We start from the raw sequence: 19,126 nt of genomic DNA on the forward strand, positions 1-19,126 counted from the left end.
TAATTGTTGACAGGAGCTCACTATTCTGTGATGCAGAAGGAAGCCCGAATATGCTGAAGCCCCTGAAGTTTGATGCATGAATTGCATCTGCATTAAATTTAATTAATTTAATTTATTATCTATCTGCAGCTCTTTGACAGCTCTTTGACAGTGCTCTTTTTATCACCATGCCGACACTAAAAAGGATCAAGTGTTGCAGCTGTCTAAAGATAGATATGTCAAAGGAGAGGAGTGCCATAATGGATAATGTAATGGTTGGTCATGGCTTTCACTCGACTGTCCCTTATTCACTAAGAAAAAGTAAAAATTCAATCTTAGAAAAAAAATAAGTGAATATTAAATCATCAAATTAAAAAATGCTAGGTTTATAATATATATACTGACATAATATATACACTGACTGACAAGCAATCAATTAGTCCCCTGACACATCCAATTACAACAATAGAGGTGACCACCTTCTCAGATTACCATTTGTGGTTTCTTCAAAGGGACTGAAAGTATCACAGAACTACTGTATGAGTTTGAGCTCATTTGATGTGTGTGGTGTTGGACAATGCAGCTCTGAAAGGACATCTCTAGCTGCCTTCCAGACAGATTTGATTATCTTCAGCTCCCTGTTTCACCTGGTAACACCGGCAGGTTTATGTTTCAGCCTTTATTATCAGCTCATATTGATTTAAAGCAAGGTGTCAATAACATAGACTCTTCTCATGGATGAAAGTCAGTCATATCATCTCTAAAATCAGTTGTTTTAAGGCCAGATACCTTGTCTCTGGTGTTATTGTTGTCTCTCAGTCCTATTGAGGAAACTGAAAATATTATAGGACATTCACAGACCATAAAACTTGAACAGGCTTTGTTGCTAATATTGATGCTTTACAGAGTTTCTATGAAACTGCGTCTTGATTTGAACATTTCATCATGTCGCTTTGGACAGTAAACTCAGTGCAGTGATCCATGATGTCCTTAAAAGACCCCAGGACTGCCTCATCCCTCATTTTTCATCATCCCCTGAGTTGGAGCTGATATCAGTAGCCCCTTTTACACAGCCCGTTCAAGGAGGGAATACTGCGCCTTTAATCCACCTCGCTGTTTCTGGATCAGGTACTTTGAGGGACAAATGACTTCAGTGACACTGTAGGAAAGACACCCAGTCAGGTCCACATGGTAGCTGTCTGTCATCTGCCATTAATGGATTCAGCAAAAGACCACCAGGAAAACAGATTAACAAAATTAATCCATGTAAAAATCCATGTATGTGGTGCATTTTAGGACTTCTGTGATTTTAGATGATAGAAGCATAGCTGACAAAGTTTGTCAGTGTCAGACTACTTCAACCAATGAAATGTTCTTCTTTGTCTTTTCTGAGCGTGTCATCCACATACTTTTGTATATTAACTTCTGGACAAATGGATGGTAAATCACTCATATAAATGTTCAATAAAAGAGGGCCAAAAAGGAGAATCTTGGGGGACCCTCGTACCACACTTTGATCCAGTTTCTCCCTTAATTTCCCTTTATTCATGTAGTGAATTTCTGACATAATAACAGTTTTAACAGCAGTGCACTGTGAGTACTTTGACACATGTTTGAATACAGATCCACACCCCTCTTTATCTAGCACAAGTATTTCTTCTACAAAGTAACAATTTGCTGTTTCTGTTGAGTGATGTGCTCGGAGACCAAACTGAATGACTGCAGAAAATAGTGATCAGAATTTAAGTGGCCTATTAATTGATTCACAAACACTTTCTCTTTACATGTTAGGGTTAGGGATGCTAACAGGTCTAAGGTTAACTACCTTGGAGTGATCTCAAGCCTTGTAAATTGGTGTGATAACTGCACTTTTCAAACTGCCAGGGAAAGCTGCTTCCCTAATGGATCTATTTATCAACTGTATAACTGGTGTACACAGAGTGGTAGCATTTCAATTTATAAGAAGGAGACAATCACATATGTCTTGGGCACTTGAATTCTTTAAAATTCTTACAATTATTATATATATCTTCCAATTGGAGGCCTCAGTCAGAGAAAGAAACAGGTAGACATAATCTGGTAATCACAATTTCTTTTATCTAAATATTCATTCAAAGTCTTTGTACTGAATCTTTGAAGAAGAAAAAACCTCAAAGATGTAGCAAATGTCTTAGTTATGTTAATTTCACTGTGCTTTGACACCAAATATTCCTTTCTATAGAGGTTATTAATATGCTTTCACATTAATTGATAATGTCAAATACGTGTCCTGCTCTGTGGTGCTGCCTGCACTCTGCCACCTCTTGCATACGATGGAGGTCTCAGATGTTGATCCTGCCTATATAGTGCGCTGGAAGGCTGCATTCACAGATAACCTCAACAGACGGAAGGAGAAGACAAACCTGCCATGGCTTAAGGTAGCAGCAGCTCTAGATTCAAGGAACTCAGATGCCTGCCCGGAGCAGAGAGAGAAGAGGTGTTGTGAAAGCTGAGTGAGATGCTGAAGGACAGAGAACCTGCATTACAGCACTCCAGAGAGGAACTAGAACTAGAGCCACCAAAGAAGAAGATGGCCCCCCTACTGATGGGGTCAGAGTTAGAGTCTGATGATGAGGTACTGTCCACAGACAAAACTCTAGGCAGGTATAGGACAGAGCCCAGTGTCAGCATAGAGGCATGTCCACTACAGTGGTGGTCAGCACACGCAGGTGCCCATGGCGAGCTGGCCCAAGTTGCACAAAGGTTCTTGGCTACACCAGGCCACATTGTGCAGAAGAAGAGGTCAGCTCTGTTTCTGAAAATGTCAACAAGCTAGTCTGCCTGAGCTACTGGTTAAAAGAAAAGTAGACTTTATGCTTGGTTTCTGGTTGACTGGAGTCATGTCACACAAGTTCACACTGTTTCAAGTAATCTTATTCAACTAAGAGTATGAAGACAGACTGTTCACTTTGTCTCTTTAAAGACACTATGACATTTAGTTTCTTAAATAGGTCTACTCACTGTAACATTCATTTGGGTGAGATGTTACTTTGCAAACAATTTACAGGCAAGCTGTTTACATTCACTTTGTAGTAGACGTTACTTTGAAACCGTTCTTTATGTGGTTGTCTGCAATTCATTATGGATGTTGTGGGCAACGCCAAGCACTCCTTGAGACTTTTTCACTCGACGAATTAAGAGATTGTAATCCAGAAACCATCACTACGGTGAGATGTTATAATAAAGTAAAAGAGCTCAGATTCTTCTAACAAGTTTATCATGCATTGCTTTATTCCAATGCCACACATTTGTTTTATCTCACCCCAAAATCAATCAATCAATCAATTTTTATTTATATAGCGCCAAATCACAACAAAAGTCATCTCAGGGCATTTTTCACATAGAGCAGGTCAAGACCATACTCTTTAATTTACAGAGACCCAACAATCCCCATGAGCAAGTAAATACTAGTATTTTAAACTTGGGATTAATCACAGCCTATTATTGCACTAAGAATAACATAAGTGAAGGACTCTGGAAAGAAACTCTTATGAAGATATATTGAATGAAGTTTGAGATGACTTTAGGCCTCATTACAATCTTTATACAAATATGAAGGTGCAGCTCAACATTTGCATCTGACAGGAGGTCATATACAGATGGTGATTCTTGGTGTGCATTTGAGATGTTGCATGGAGATGATTATAGTCTTTCAGGCATGTATCATACTGTGTCAACACGGATGGTGAGGTACAGAAGCAGCATCCTTTTTCTTTTCCTCCAGGTATAAAATTTATGTTGATTCCTCTATCATGCAACAAAGAGGTGTCAGTGGTGTTTACTATCAATATCAGTGTCTTGCAAAGAGGAAACACAGGAAAGCAAAACATCTCTCTTATGAGGGATTAGGGTTGCACATGTACTAACAAAAACTAGGAAAAAAGATCATATTTCTCCCATTTTAGCTTTGCTGCACTATCTTCCTGTAAAATCCAGAATTGAATTTAAAATCCTTCTCCTCACCTACAAAGCCCTTAATGGTCAGGCACCATCATATCTTAGAGCTAGTACTGTATTATTCCACTAGAACACTGTGCTCCCAGAATGCAGGCTTACTGGTGGTTCCTACAGTCTCCAAAAGTACAATGGGAGATTATCAGGCTCCTCTCCTGTGGAACCATCTTCCAGATTCAGTCCAGGGGGCAGACACCATATCTACGTGTGAGAATAGGGTTAAAATGCTCCTTTTTGATAAAGCTTATAGTTAGGACCGGCTATGCTCGCCTTGGACCAGCTCCTAGTTATGCTGCTATAGGCCTAGACTGCCGGGAGACTTTCCATGATGCACTGAGCTCCTCTCTCCTCCTCCCCCTCTCCATCTATATGCATTCATACTAACTTGGCTTCTTCTGCGGAGTTTCTGTGCTTTCTCGTCTCACAGGATGAGGGACTTGGACCTCCTGGTTATCGACGGTGGGGACCATGGCTGCAGGGATGCTGTGGTGGCATGGTCCTGTGGGTGTCCTGGTGTCTGAGAACAGCATCAAGCAACACAAGTACAGAAATATTGTCTTCTTCTGGTGTGGGTCGTTTAAACTTTTTTGATGTCGTGGCTTAAAAAAAATGTCATTTCTGTTGGCTGCTGTTCATGTTGTCAACCACCAGCAGGCTGGAGATCTCCAATAACAAAACTCTAAGCTGGAGGGAAATCATGCATTAAAAGGACAATATGTAATTTCTGCTGCTAGGGGTCTCTCAATCAAAACAATAACAAAAGATGGAGTGTGATGACGGTGTGAAGTAACGTGGGATCATGGGAGATGTTGTCTTCATTGTTAAACAACCAGCTTCTTCGGATTAGGATTACTCCAGTGTTCATCATTCAAGATGTTTTTACCGAGAGCTGAATTATCTGCAGAGGTCTCCTCCTCTCCAAAATGAGTGATTAAAACAGGAGAAAACACTGAATAAAACAGTTTCACGTAAAAGAAAAACAGTGTTTCTCCGACAATGTTCGGCGAGCACCAGACTTCCTGGAGGGGCTGCTAGCCGAGCTGCTGCTAACATTTGCCCAGCTTGTTTCTCTGATAACTTAAGATCCAGATGTCCACTGACTAAACTGCTACATCCGGTTAAAAGATATAGTTAAAAGATCTAAAAAGTTTATCATAAAAATGTGGCTTAAAACTGAATAAAAGTCAATTTATAACAGTTTCTGTTGAACAACCACAATGCCAATGTATTATCTTGTAGGTATATATTCTTTGGTAGATGCAATTGTAGTGGCCAAACACAACACCGATGTATTATCTTGTATGTGTATACTCTGGTAGGCGCAATTGTAGCAGACAAACACAATGCCGACGCATGCATCTTGTGCACGTATACTCTTTGGTATAGGGGTATGATGCCATTGATGGGTGACCTAATGAAACGGACCGTTACCTTGATCAAAATCACTGATTTCTCTGGGTTTGAAAATTGTTGGAAACACTTGGGATAATGTAAGTACACAACTCAACATAACATAGGTCTAGTTGTTTTTAGACATTTTAACAGTTGACCAAAGTGCTGTACAATCATGATAACAAAGGCCATGAAAACACAATTAAGCCCCACAGACCGGTTTACCAGACAAAAGAGACATTTCTTGGTTTTAATACACCGAGTTAAAAGCCAAGGAATAAAAATGAGTTTTAAGATAGGATTCAAAAACAGGCAGTGCAGGTGCCAGTCCAATATGTAGAGGCAACTCGTTCCAGAGTTTGGGGGCTATAACAGCAAAGGCACGATCACCCCTGTGCTTCAACCTAGATTGTGGCACAACTAAAAGCAACTGGTCAGCAGATCTGTCAGGCCCTCTACCTCTGCATAGCTAGCAGCCTCTCTCCCCCTCCCTTTCCCTTTCTCTCTGTGTGTTTGATTGCAGGAGTGTAGTCAGGTGTGTGGAGTCAGGTCACCAGCTGCCAGTCATCATCATCATCCTGCTCAGCTTCATATAGCCTGTCCTGACCTCCACACTTTGCCAGACTGTAGATGAAGTTACTTTGTCAGTCACGTTCTAGCTCCTTGAAAATCCTTTTGTTAACTCTTGTTTCTGTTTGCCTGCAGCAATTCCTGGCCTGACTCCCTCCTGATTTACTCAGAACCTACTCTGGATCTCCTCCATTCCCTCCAGCCCTGCGGACTCTTCCTGCCCTGCTTCCTCCTGCCCATTCCTCTTCTCTGCCCTGCCCTGCCCTGCCCTGCTCAGCCCCTTGCACCTGCCCCAGCCTCAGGTTTGGCTGCCAGCCTCTGCCCCCCCATGCCACTAAAGATTCTGCTGCTCCTTTTTTCCCCTCAACATCAGGTTGTAATAAACCAATAATCCGATTCCAATTCCTGGCCTCTGTCTCTGTGTTCTGCACCCTGGGGTTCTGTGTACTAGCCCGTAACAAGATCTGAGTGACTTTGATGGGATGTGTGGTTGTAAGGGATCAGAGAGGTAGGTTGGAGCTAGTCCATTCAATGATTTATAGGCAAACAGTAAAATCTTAAAATCAATCCTAAAACATACTGGGAGCCAGTGGAGGGAAGCTAGCACAGGGGAAATGTGCTCTTGCTTGCGTGTTCCAGTTAAAAGATGAGCTGCAGCATTTTGGACCAGCTGTAAGCGAGAGGGAAGCCTGGCTAACACTAACATAAAGGGCATTACAGTAGTCAAGCCACGATGAGATAAAAGCATGTATGACCCTCTCAAAGTCATTAAATGATAAAGGATTTGACCCTAGATAAAAGCCTTGGCTAGAAGAAAGAAGTTTTGACCACTGAGTTTATCTGGCTGTCTAAACTAAACTCACTGCCCATGATCACATCCAGATTTCTTACAGCAGGTTTCACATATGGTTCCAGGGAGCACAAGTTCATATGAGGGGCATCACAGGCACCACTGGGTCCAAAAATCAAGACTTCAGTTTTGTTTTGATTAAAACTTAAGAAATGTAAGGCCATCCAGTCTGTCTTTGAGGCAGTCCAACAGTGGTTCTAGACAGTTTGTGTCATTCATTTTCAAAGGAAAATAAGCGTGTTATCTGCATAGCAGTGGAATGAAATGCCATATTTTCTTAAAATGGACCCTAGGGGGAGCGGTCCTTCACAGTCCTGTTGGCATCCTTCCCTGGCTGATGCTGTTGTCGTTGTTATGATTGTTATTCTGCCCTCCCCCTCCCTTTCCCTCTTTCTTTCTCTCTCTCAACCCAACCGGTCAAAGCAGATGGCCGCCCACCAAAAGCCGGGTTCTGTTTGAGGTTTGTACCCGTTAAAGGGGAGTTTTTCCTTACTGCTGTCGCCAAGTGCTTGCTCATGGGGGAAATGTTGGGTCTCTGTAAATTAAAGAGTACGGTCTTGACCTGCTCTGTGTGAAAAGTGCCCTGAGATGACTTTTGTTGTGATTTGGTGCTATATAAATAAAAATTCATTGATTGAAGTATAGTGGAAAATAGGATTGGGCCGAGAATAGAACCCTGATGGACTCCACAAGGGAAAGGCGCTGAGGAGGATACAGAGTCACCTAAACTGACAGAGAAACTTCTGTCAGATAAATACGACCTGAACCACTCCAGAGCAGTACCTTTTAATACCAACACAGTGCTCCAGGCGAGAGATGAGGATACTGTGATCTACTGTATAAAATGCAGCTGTGAGATATACTAGGATAAGAATGGCAGAGTCCCCAGAGTCAGTAGCTATTGAAAGAACATTAAAAACTCTTAAGAGAGCAGTTTCAGTGCTGTGAAAAGCTTTTAAACCAGACTGGAACACCTTAATGATGCAGTGTGAGTCTAAGAATGATTACAATTGTATGAGTACTGTTTTCTCCAAGATTTTTGAAAGAAACGAGAGTTTGGAAATCAGTCTGAAATTGGAGAGGATGGAGGTAACTAGATTTTACTTTTTAATCAGTGGTTGAACTACTGCATGTTTAAAAGTTTTTGGTACAACACCTGAGGCAAGACTGCTGTTGATAATTGTTTGGATGATTGGACCAATAGTCTCACAAATCTCTTTAAAAAAGCAAGGGGGGACAACATTTGTGAGACAAGCTGAGGTTTTCATGCGCCTAATAGTTTCATTTAAAAGAGACAAAGACACAGGCTCAAACTAGTTGAAAACCACAGAGCAAGTGACAGTGATGGCAGGGTCATAAAACAGGGGTGTGATGTGTGCTCTAATGGACACTATCTTGTCAACAAAAATGTGGAGGAATTTTTCACATGATTCTGAGGAAGCATCAAGACAAGCAGATCGGGGAGTATTTAAAATAGAATTAATGGTGCTAAAGAGAACACAAGGTTTGTTAATTGCTGATTGAGCCTATCACCACCAGATAAATCTTTCTGTATTTCACAGTATACAGAGTTTTTAATCTGGTGTCAGGTTTGACATTCCTGTGCTGGCCAGATGAATGCATACTGAGCATGCTCTATGAGCAGAGCATGAGCACTAGAGACTTCCGCCAGCCGAGCACCTAACTTTTGGTTAGCCCTCTGCTAACTTGAATGAGGATAAAAAAAAAAAAAAAAGAATCATGCAGCTCTTCTAGCCTTTCCAAATGTTATCGGACTGAATGGGTCAAATTCTTACAGTGAAACAAGTCAAACAATATAACCACTGTTTTACATCCGCAACAGTAGTGACTGAGTAGGCTACGGTGGAGCCTGTGACCTAAGCATGTGTCTACAGTGTTTTTGTAATTACTCTCACTACGAGAGGAGGGCCACAAAAGTCCTGCACTCCAGCTTTAACTTTAGCAAGGAGAGCCCTACACTTGACAATTAAATGCTTCCAAACATGTTGATCATCTCAACATATAGAGTGGGTGTTTTACAAACATTTATTTTGTACAAATATTTTAAAAATGATTTGTTTTCAGGAAGAAAAAAAACACGTCAAATACCAGCGCACAGATTGGTTACATCGCTATCTCATTCTCTCTCCTCCGCTCCGCTGTTACATCCACCAGCAGGTTTCAACAAGAGGAGTCACATCCACCTGCTGCATGACGGACATTTCCTTATTTGGACATCAGTTGAGGGTGTTCCCCAGAGATAAAGCTGAGCTACTGACATGCAACTCATGAGATAGTTTATTCATAAACATTTATTTTAGCATAGTAAAAACAAGATTTTACACCTATTTCCACTTTTATTCGAATACAAATACAAATACAAATAATTTTGCTGCCTCAACAAATATAGATACAAATACAAATACTGGGCCCTCTGCACATCCCAACTGTGACAGACTGTAATTGTCAAACATTTGCTTTTAAGTCTGGCCATGACAGAAGACTTCTTCATTCTCAGGAAAATACACTCAGAGCATAGACAAATATATAGAAAAAGTATTTTTTCATACTCTGTATCTTTTAAACATGAAATATAAATGCAAGATCATGTGTTTCTGTGCAGCATGATCATCAGATGTGTGAAATTTGATCACAAAATTCTATTTGTAGTGTCGTGTATTATAAGTACTGACTTAACCATCCATCATCAGTCCTGCCTAAAACACTGCTGTTGTTCTGTGCTGTCTGACAGACATTCTTCCTTTGTAAAATTGTACCATGACAATAAGTTGCAAACAGTCTTCAGAGGGGGAAAAAGTAGTTTTAGGAGGGTGATGAGTTGGCGACCATGTCCCCTACTGAATACATTTTATTAATATGAATGAGGTGGATGGAAGACTATCCTATTAACTTAAAACACAACCTGAATCTAAAACATTACTTTACTACTAGCTTTTACAGAGTATCATCAATCTAAATCGTAGATCACAGCCAAATACTTTTGTGATGATTTATCTCTGAAAGGCAGAGACTGATCATTATATTCACTGGCTGTTCCTGCATTGAAAAACCTGCAGGTTCTATCCCGGTCAAAATAATTAATCTGCCAGCACTGTGGCCAAAGACTCACAGAGTGGGGCTTGAGTCAGTGGAACCTCATTTATCCAAGAAGCTTTTGCTTTCTTCACTATAATATTGCTGCAATAACAAAACTAAATGAGAGGAGGCGAACACAAATGCAAAAGGATTGCTGCTGTCAACTTCCCTCCATTCAAATAAACTTTGGTACTTTTAACTAAACAAATCAGTTTTTCCTTGTCTAGTGATGTAAAATAATTCATATCTTATATTGACAAACGGGAGACATGAATTCAAGAAGGAATTCTTTCTAGTTTATTGTTAGATACTGATGCTGTTTTAATGATTTTTAATGTAGTCTGTCAAACTTAAATTTTAGCTGTATGACAGGAGATTTAAAATGTATTGCTACTAATGTTAAATCATTGCTACGCTAAACTCATTATAGCAAATACAGTATATTGTTTTTATATCAAATAATCCCAAACCTTAATCACAGGCAGAAACATTTAAAACCTTCTAGTTTTATTACAGTGTGTGCTCATATGCAGTTGGATAATAGTGGTGTTCCCCTACATCTGTTGTTTTCGGTGGAAATTATGACCCCCTACCCCACTACATACAAACACTTCCCATAGGAGAAGAACACTGATGATTTTGTGCCCATCTGTTCACATCAAATGGATGACAGGCCAAGCTTAACCAGCACAACCGAGTCTCTCATTAAACACCACTACAGTGTCAAATGAAGAAACCAGAGATGACAACTTTGCTTAAAAATAAAAAGCCCTTAGCAGCAGCAATGGCAGCAAAAGCAGTCTACACTGGTGTCCCAGCTCCCCGCAGGAATAGGAGGCACTTGATTTGCAAGCAACACCAACTCATTTCCTCTCTTCTTCACCCATCACTTAATTTCCGCTCACTTCCTTTGCAGTGTTTTGAAAAACAAACACACAATAATGAGTCAGCTCCCAGATTCATCCTGCGAGCCTGCCAGACAGCCAGAGGTGTGGACGTCTGTGTGGGGTTGTTGAGATAAACTGTCACCCCAAAGACCCACCTCCTCTGTCTGTCTGCTGACACAGTGCTGCTCTCAAGCCACCACTGGGTCACAAATTTGTGCTTAAACCATGCGTATGAACATTTTAAGCACAAATCTGGGATTCATCAGTATGTTCTTACCTGAATTTGTTCTTACTCTGTGAACAAATTAAGAACTGCCTTACACCATGCGTATGCAAAAATCATAAACATCCTACGGTCTTAAAAACTGATATAGTCAATATTTATTCAGTGTTAACAGCGTATTAGAACCACGATTATTTAAAAAAATGATTGGGCCTAAATATACAACATTTAAAATTGTGAAATTGCTAATCATACACAATTTATTTGCTAATTGTAAAATTAATAGTTAAGACGTAATCCATGAATCATCATCATAAATGGAATGAGATTATTAATGTATTAAAATTTTCATGTTCCCACTTTTAGATGACAATAGCTTATATATTAGAGTTTCCATACTGGAATGTGACAGCTATTAATTTCCCCAATCAGATTGGGCCATGATATATACAGCTGGTTAACCAGCAGCCTGCAGTGTTCCTCACAGCCTGACAGTTCAGTAGTAGTGGTGGTGGTGGTGGTGGTGGGGGGGGATGTCATAAAAATTATTTGTTTACGGGAAGAAAGAAAAAACATGTCAAATATCAGCGTGCAGGTCGGTTACATCGCTATCTCAGTCTCTCTCCTCTGCTCCGCTGTTATATCTATCAGCAGGTCTCAATGAGGGGAGTCACATCCACATGACGCACATTTCCTTATTTGGACATCAGTCCTGGAGTTGGGGGTGTTCCCCAGAGATAAAGCTATGCTACTGACACATGCAAAGTGCTTTCAAGGGACTCTCCATAACCTGTTGCTCCCCTTCTCCTTTCCACAAAGTTAGGTTGTAAAATATAGACAATAAATGAAAAGTGCAAAGAAATCATCGCCTTTGAAGTTCTTCTCTACACGTTACATGCTGTGCTATCTTTGTTATGGGTGTATAAATAAGTAGAGGTCTGTCTGCACATTTGCGATGCATTTGGTTATAGCTCAGTAGTCAGTGTAGTCTTCTATGATTGGGGAGACTCGTTTGAGATGCGGTGTGGGCACCTCCTTCGTAAGATGCTTAATTCATAAACAATTATTTTAACACTTAAATATCCTAAAATTAAAAGTGTAATAAAAACAAAAACTGGATTTTTACACACATTTCCATTTTTATATGAATACAAATATAAATAATTTTGCTGCCTCAACAAATATAGATATAAATACAAATACTGGGCTCTCTGCACATCCTTAGTTACTATAAACCTTATTAACAAATGACTGTCTCCACATATATTTGTACATCCACACACTGAGACAGTTTTTGGTAAATAACCTTTATTGAATAAAATGACAGAAAACATCGAACAGATGACAGCGGTGAGTTTACTTATATTTTGCCTGTTTCATGACATCTTGACCCAAATACTTACATATGAAAGCGATGTCAAAGTTGCCCAGCAGATGTCGCCATTGTTGGGCCGTGGCGACAAGTTTGACTATCAGCAATAATGAACGATTATCAAAGATAATCGTTTATCAAAGATAATCGTTCATTATTAAAATCAATTTTCCCTGAATCCAGGGTGGTGCCCTGGACTCAGGGCACCACCCTGGACTCAGGGAAAAAGATAGCCAATTCAGTTTTAAATTGTACTAATCTATGAATTTGGGACTTTGATTAATAATTAACTTAATAACTATAAACAAAATCACCATATCAATAGCTAGTTAAGGTTGAAGGATTTGGAGTTCTTTACAGAGCAGAGGTTGGCAAAACTCATTCTTGTGCAACATTAAAACAGACAACAGGTATATCCAAAAGCATTTATTTAACAAAAGGGTAAAAGCAACACACAATACTAATCTAGCTAAGTGTACCTATATACAAGTGTGAGTGTGTGTGTGTGTGTGTGTGTGTGTGTGTGTGTAGGGAAGACAATAGCAAGATGGCTGCAGTCACCTGGTGACTGAGCACATGGCATGCCGACACTTTGGCTGATAAAGGGAACTACAGGGATAAAAGGCCAGACCATGTGGTGTCTTGAACCACATGTGCTGCCTGAACCAAAGTTTGCCAAACTAGGTTTTAACCTCTTAACTGTGTGGTTCTCTATTCAAGGCCAATTGGTGCATGCTAAAGGTGCCAGGTTAAAATGAGGTTAGTTGCATGCAAGGCCTAGTTACTGGATGTAACATGTGTTAAGCCTGCTAACATTAACCTAGCGGTGTGGCTATGCAGTAACCTGACTATAAGCAACAAGGACATCACAACAACAGTTCAATGTATAACCTTAACCAAATCAATACACGTACAGTACATTGTTTGAGTTAAACATTCTTGCTTAGCCATACTATGCTTCACTGTGTTGCTAGGCTATGCCCAGTTGTTACCAGTCCATGAAGGAAGAGATGCTTTGTGGTGAGAGCAGAGAGCTGCTCCAGCAGCTGCTGGAGGTGTGAAAGACCAAGCAGCTGCTCCTGCAGCTGAAGGAGAAAGAGGGCAAGGAGCTGCTCCTGCTGCAGCTCGTGGAGAAAAGAGAAAGATAAGAGGGGAATCTCTAGTTTTGATAACCTGGATCCATGGGTGGAGCTTCACACTTTGGGTGCGAACCCCCAGGGCTCAGGTTTCTTGGAGTCTTGAAACATGTGGTAAACTGTGGTCCACATGTAGTCCCAACACCATTTTGACTGTATCAGATTGAAACAGTGAACCATTTTCAACACAATTGCTTCATATGATTCACAGGCTTCAGAAAGCTCAGTTTCTCCCATCACTGGTTACTGGTGCTGAGGGTGCCACTGCTGGTTGCCACAGAGCTGTTAAATACAGGAAGTGACCAATCAGACTCTAGCAAATGCCCGGTCCATCATAGGTCGGGAATATAGTTCTTCATTCTTAGATATTTTGTTTGTTTCTTTAGAATATATTAGGTTTCGGTACTTTTGTTTTGGTTAATATTTAAATAAGTTAACCACAAGAAATAGTCTTTTAGTTTTTTTATTTGTAGTTTAGTTGGTAATGTGTGTGTGTTACCCCTTTTCTTTCCAAATGGTCTGATCAGCCATTATATATGTTCCCCTTTGTGTTCAGTTTGTTAGGTCAGTTTGGTTTATTCAGTGTGTTAAATTGGCATAACCTGAGTTTAGCTCTGTTTAGCTGACCTCTTTAATGGGCCTAGAATATTTGTTAAACTTTGTTAAAATTTTTTTGTTTTTCTCTTCTTTGAGTAAATAGGCCCTGCCAGCTCGGTCCCTTACAGCGCACAACGCAAGAATCAACAATTCATAAATGGCATGATGGACAGAAACAGACTGATCCTCTGGCTGAAGACTCACCCACGGTTGCCAGTTGGTTCTTTACCTCTTTCAGCCAATCTGAGATGAGAGAGAGAGGAGGAGGAGTGGAGGTAGGGAAGAGAGATGAAGGACATCTGAAACTTATGTGATAAGGAGGAGCCACAACTGATTTACTTCAGCTCTATATGCATCACCCACCCATTTAGCCAACCATCCTCAGTAAGTCTGACTTTCCTCATTTCTCAGGTGAGTGACATTAAGAAGCCTCTGAGGAATGAAACAGTTGCCATGAAGTCAGACAATGACACAGTGAGAAGTGTAGCTATGACAGTATCATACTATTTATGTGATATAATTTTAGAGAACAGGCACCGTGTGAGTTTCTGCAGCAGATATTTTGTGCACATAAGAGTTCAAGCCAGTTGAAGCTTGGAGTTGAGCCTTGTTCCTACTGTCTCTTTAGGGGAGGGGTCACGATAGACCATGTGCTGGGTGTATGAGGTCAGGATAGACCATGATGCGTGTGTGGAGTCACAACAGATCATGTGATGGGTGTCATCAGGTCACAATAGACCAAATGTGTGCATGGTGTATGAACTGTGAATAATTGCTAAAGTCAGCCATGATCAGCTGACTTACATGAAAAGACAGCAGCAAAATCATAGGCTAACAATGAAGGTGTGTCGCTGTGCTACTGGATAAATGTGACCAGCTGATACTCAGTTGACAGCCCCGGGCAATAACAAAGTAATGAGGAGCATAGGTGAGAGATGTGAATGGCAGGATGTTATGAGAAATAAGACTTCAGGCTTATGCATGCAAAAGATAGTCTTCCTAACTGAACCTTCACTGTGAGATGGAAGAGAAAGTTCAGAAAATTCTGGAATGAGTAGGATGAAGTGGTGCAGAGAGAGAGACTGGTGTCTGGAGCAGACAGAGGTGATGAGGAGATGATGGATAGGTATGGTGTCAAGGAGAGGAATGTAGAAGAACAGATGGTGGTGGATCTTGTGAAAAGTATGGAAATGGTTGTGGTGAATACGTATTTCAAGAAGAGGGAGGAGCACAGGGTGACGTATAAGAATGGAGGAAGGTGCACACAGGTGGACTATGTCTTATGCAGTAGGTTCAATCTGAAAGAGACTGGAGACTGCAAGGCTGTGGCAGGGGATAATGAAGAAGAAGAAGAGAAGAAGAAGAGAGTGAAGGCAGAGTCAAAGAGGAGGAGGTTGAAGAAGGAAGACTGTCATGTGGACTTCAGGGAGGAGTTAAGACAGGTGCTAGGTGTAGTGAAGATATGCCAGACATCTGGTTAACTATTGCAGAAGTGGTGAGGGAGACAGCAAGGAAGGTACTTGATGTGTCATCTGGACAGAGGAAGGAGGCCAAAGAGACTTTGCGGTGGAATGAGGAAGTAAGAAAGTAGTCAGGAGTACAAGGAGATGCAGCATAAGGTGAAGAGAGACGTGGCTAAGGAAAAGGTGTATGGCGAGTTATATGAGAGGTTGAACACTAAGGAAGGAGAAAAGGACTTGTACTGATTGGCTAGACAGAGGGACTGAGGATGTGCAGCAGGTTAGGATGATGAAGGATAGAGATGGAAATGTCCTGACTAGTGAGAAGAGTGTGTTGAGAAGGTGGAGGGAGTACTGTAAGGCAGGGATGAATGAAGAAAATGAGAGAGAAAGAAGATTGGATGATGTTGGGATAGTGAATCAGGAAATGCAGTGGATTAGCAAGGAGGAAGTGAGAGCAGCTATGAAGAGGATGAAGAATGGAAAGGCAGCTGATCCAGATGACATACCTGTGGCAGCATGGAGATGTTTAGGAGAGCTGAAAGTGAAGTTCTAGTAACTAAATTGTCTAACACAATCTCGGAAAGTGAGAGGATGCCTGAGGAATGGAGAAGAAGTGTACTGGTACCGAAATCAAGAATAAGGGCGATGTGCAGAGCTGTAGTAACTACAGAGGTATAAAGTTGATCAGCCCAAGCATGAAGTTATAGGAAAGAGTAGTGAAAGCTAGGTTAAGAGGAGAGGTGATGCTTAGTAGTAGCAGTATGGTTTCATGCCAGGAAAGAGCACTACAGATGTGATGTTTGCTTTGAGAATGTTGATGGAGAAGTAAAGAGTAGGTCAGAGGGAGTAGCATTGTGTCCTTGTGGATCTAGAGAAAACATATAACAGGGTGCAGAGAGAGGAGGTAGAGTATTGTATGAGGAAGTCAGGAGTGGCAGAGAAATATGTAGGAGTGGTGGAGGACATGTATGTGGGCAGTGTGACAACAGTGAGGTGCGTGGCTGGAGTGATGGATTAAGCTTAAATTTTAGTTTCCATGTCCACGAGTCCTCGAGGGTCCACTAGGAACATGTGATGTAAATTTTATCATCAGAGGGTGTGTACGTAGGCTCCGTGCGGACATCTGCGTACCTGCAATTTTCTTGTGTCCACATGGACCTGTCCACTCCAGTCCACGCAGTCACAACGTTGTGTTCCTGTAGACGGCGTTCTACTGCGCATGTGTGAAATGTGTCCTCCAAGCAGACCCCAGTAGGTAGTATAAACGGAACAACTACCCACCCTAGGTGTCTGCAGCTGTCCGTGTGCGCGTCTGCTCGGGAGCATAAATGAAGCTTAAGTTCAAAGTGGAGGTGGGATCACATCAAGGATCAGCTCTGAGCCCTTTCTTGTTTGCAATGGTGATGTACAGGTTGATGGACAAGATCAGGCAGGTGTCTCTGTGAACTAAGATCTTCGCGGATGACATTTTGATCATTGTGTGATGAGAGTAGGGGGCAGGTTGAGGAGAGCCTAAAGAAGTGGAGGTATGCACTGGAGAGAAGAGGAATAAAAGTCAGTAGGACCAAGACAGATGATGGTCCCACTGACTTTTATTTAAACAAAAACCAAACTTTTGTTTGGTTTGACGACAAAGTGAGAGAGGCGAGATTGAGATGGTTTGGACATGTGCAGAGGAGAGATGCTGGTGATATTGGGAGACGGATGCTGAAGATGAAGTTGCAAGGTGAGAGGAAAAGAGGAAAGCTGAAGAGGAGGATTATGGATATAGGGAAGACATGCAATTGGTTGGCATGACACAAAGAATCACAAAGAAAATAAAGACCCAACCCTATGTGAATCATATCGCCCCATCAGCCTTTTGTGTGTTGATTTTAAAATCCTTACTTCAATAATAGCAAAAAGAATTCAGAGAATCATACATAAGCTGGTAAAGCCTGATCAAACTGGATTTATCAATAACCGACATGGTGTTGATAATGTTAGGAGAGCCCTAAATCTACAGTTTATTGCAGCCAAAAGGACCACTCCTTCAATGCTTCTCAGCCTAGACGCACAGACAGCGTTCGATAGGGTCTGCTGGTCTTTCTTACAACAGACTCTCCGACATATGGGCTTCAACGACACATTTATTAACTGGATTTGTCTATTTTACAAAAACCCTAAATCTAGAGTAAGAGTAAATGGGTATGCTCAGACTTTTTCCCACTGAGCCGTGGCACTCGCCAAGGAGACTCCTTATCTCCCTCTTTATTTGCCTTAAGCATAGAGCCACTGGCAGAACTAATAAGATCAAACCCTCTCATATTGGGCATCCCCGATGACGGAGGGAGTCAACACAAATTAGCTCTATTTGCTGATGACATATTGTTATTCATACCCATGGATTCAATCCCTGCACTCTTAGATAGTTTACAAAAATACAGTGAAATATCTGGATATAAGATAAACACTAGCAAATCAGAAGCAATGATGATAAGTGGTGAATGGCCCCAACAATTAAATAATATAGTATCATTTAGGAAATCCAAAAATGGGTTTAGATATTTAGGAGTCATTCTGACACCGAAGCCATCACAGCTTTTCCATTGTAATTATGACAAACTAATTAAAGAGATCAACCAAGATATAAGCAGGTGGGATGTGCTACCTCTGTCCCTGTTTGGCAGAATAGAGTCAGTAAGAATGAATGTTTTACCTAGGCTCCTCTTTTTATTTCAATCTTTACCGGTTCCTGTTCCACAATCAACAATTAAGTGTCTTGAAAAACGCATTTCAAAATTTATTTGGCAAAATAGAAGACCAAGAATACGCTTAAAAATACTGATGGCAAGCAAAAAAAGGGGTGGGCTGGGATTACCTAATTTTAAAATGTACTATTGGGCAGCCCAACTCAGGGCGATAGTGATATGGATGACCAAAGCCGATGAAACTGGATGGCTATCCATTGAACAGAATTCTTTGACAGGGATATCATTGTCTGTGCTTCCCTTTCTTGACCAAAGGGCTCAGAAGGAAATAAAAATAGACAATATATGGGTTAAACACACGCTAAAGATTTGGAACACTATACAAAAACAAATAAAAGGCTCTGTGGCTTTATCAAGGGTAATGCCTATTTTGGGAAACTTTGATTTTCTCCCATCATTGACAGACTTGGCATTTAGGAGATGGGCAGAAAAGGGTCTGGTCAGCATTGACCAATTGTTTGAAAACAACACACTAAGATCATTTTCACAACTCCAGGAAAAATTTGATCTACCTAAAAATGACTTGTTTAGATTCATGCAGATAAGAAGTTACCTCACTAGACACACAGACTGGGATAGTATAAAAAGAGATCCAATGGAGGTTGAAAGGTATTTTATAGAGATTTCTCAACATAAGGTATCATCAAAACATCAAGTGTTAAATATCTACATGAATCTTTTGAAAGACACTTCAGACAATACCTTACATATTAAAAGTGAGTGGGAATTAGAACTCAATGCAATTATAGAAGATGAAGCTTGGGAAAATATATGTTTAGCAAGTCATAAAGGGATTGGGAGCCAAATGTGGAAAGAAT

The 19,126-nt window shown here is 40.8% G+C and overlaps 1 protein-coding gene across 2 annotated transcripts in view; it reads right to left on the reverse strand.

The window, feature by feature from the left end:
* Positions 1 to 19,126, reverse strand: part of LOC121909800 (kin of IRRE-like protein 3) — a 278,843-nt gene that overhangs the window by 30,029 nt on the left and 229,688 nt on the right. The window lies entirely within an intron of this gene.

The sequence above is a fragment of the Thunnus maccoyii genome, chromosome 13 (assembly GCF_910596095.1).
Source record: "Thunnus maccoyii chromosome 13, fThuMac1.1, whole genome shotgun sequence".
NCBI classification, from domain to species: Eukaryota; Metazoa; Chordata; class Actinopteri; order Scombriformes; family Scombridae; genus Thunnus; species Thunnus maccoyii.